This window comes from Ambystoma mexicanum, chromosome 7q (assembly GCF_040938575.1).
Source record: "Ambystoma mexicanum isolate Mex_15411 chromosome 7q, UKY_AmexF1_1, whole genome shotgun sequence".
Lineage (NCBI taxonomy): Eukaryota > Metazoa > Chordata > Amphibia > Caudata > Ambystomatidae > Ambystoma > Ambystoma mexicanum.
In genome coordinates, this window is record NC_090941.1 from 470,016,043 (window position 1) to 470,017,649 (window position 1,607).

Sequence of the window (1,607 nt, forward strand, 5' to 3'; positions counted from 1 at the left end):
CCTAGGGGGCGGTTAAGCCCACATAACAACGCACCAATTAACAAAGGGTCCGCGTTTGAAACTGCAGTCCGGATCCTCATCCGTATAATTTTTATGGCACACAATGATAGAATGCAGGTTAATGGAAACTAATATGAGGATTGTTCAGGTCTTACTGCTGGGCAGAAACGCTTAGAACTATAGAACACTTTTAACGTAGCGAAATGGGAGTTTGTTTAAACGCTTGAAGGCAAATTAACGGTAAAGTCAGGATGTAACAAAACGGCAATGTATGAATACAGTGGTTTGACTCTGATGTCTCACCTCGGTTTTTCTAGAAAACGATTAGAGTCTGATGGGACTCAGCCACCAAATACGTTATTTGTAGCGGACAGAACAGTCGATGGGTAAGCTAGATTTACCCATTTGGGATTTCCCCGATATATCAATTAATACAACCTCGTGATCTTAATTAGTGACTTACAATATTCCTATCTCTTTTTCTTTTTTATATTTTCAACTACCCTTTACTCCCACCTCCACACTCCTCCAAATGATTTTTCGATTCCTGATTGGTATGTGCCTAACATTTTTGTTTACAAATGGGTTTATGTATGTAATTTACGTTGTTTATGTGTCTAAATGGATGTTTTATTTATTATTTATGTTTTACTTTGGGGAATTCGTGAAACATATGAACTCAATATGATTTGTGCTCTGTCGTAAATGTAACGTTTGTTAAATTGATTTTTTGATTTTTTGATTTTTTGATTTTTTTGTTTTTTGTATTTGCCAAATCTCTAAATTTTATGTTATAAATAATCAGTAAATAGATATTGCCCTGATCTGAGGAAGGCACTAGGAGTGTGCCGAAACACGTGTTATCAAAAAAGGGCTATTAATAAACCTACTCTCACTATGACCAAGAGTCCAAGTTTTTGAAATACAATTGTGGCGCAGTTAAGAGATGTGTGCAGCCCTCGATATTACTAATTATATAACCCACTAAGTGTTGGCAGCTATGATTTTTTAAGCTACAAATAACCATATGACCAACTAAGTTTCATTCAACTCAAAGCAGTTCGGCTGACTCATCAAGTAACAGTGGCGTACCGAGCCGCGGGAGTGGGGGGGCCAAGCTGCCACCCCACAGGCTCTTTTTAGAGCCTGACCGGGACTTTCGTCAGTGGGCCACCCGTCCCGTTCGGCACCTCAATGAGGGTACCCAATGAGAAAGATGTCCCGCTGGCAGGACAATGTGTGCTGAGTAATTCCTGCTCAGCACAGTAATTGTCCTGGCAGCAGGACACCTTACCCTTTCCGAAACCTCTGGCAGGACAATGTCCCAAGGAGCGCAGGGCAGCAGCAGAGGGGCTCTCAAGTTGCTCTGTGTCAACAGAGCATTTCAATGTGAGCCATTAGGCACTGATGGGAGGGAGGGGGGACTATTAGCAGGGACTTTTGTCCCTTTAGAAATGTACACGGCAGGAAGTGATCAGGTGTGAGAAGTTTGCATAATGCTGTATGCTTTATGAAATAATGACTGTAAAGATGTGCTCAGTTGCTTAAATTGTCCACATCCCAGTTTCACCATTTAACCAAAGTGTGTGATCCTGGGCAGACCATGT

At 41.3% G+C, this 1,607-nt stretch overlaps 1 long non-coding RNA gene across 1 annotated transcript; it reads left to right on the plus strand.

The window, feature by feature from the left end:
• The first annotated feature begins 324 nt into the window (after positions 1-324).
• On the plus strand, positions 325-901 carry LOC138528626 (uncharacterized). Its single transcript, XR_011284190.1, has 2 exons — positions 325-386; positions 806-901. It is a non-coding gene; the product is annotated as an uncharacterized lncRNA (long non-coding RNA).
• Positions 902-1,607: the final 706 nt, after the last annotated feature.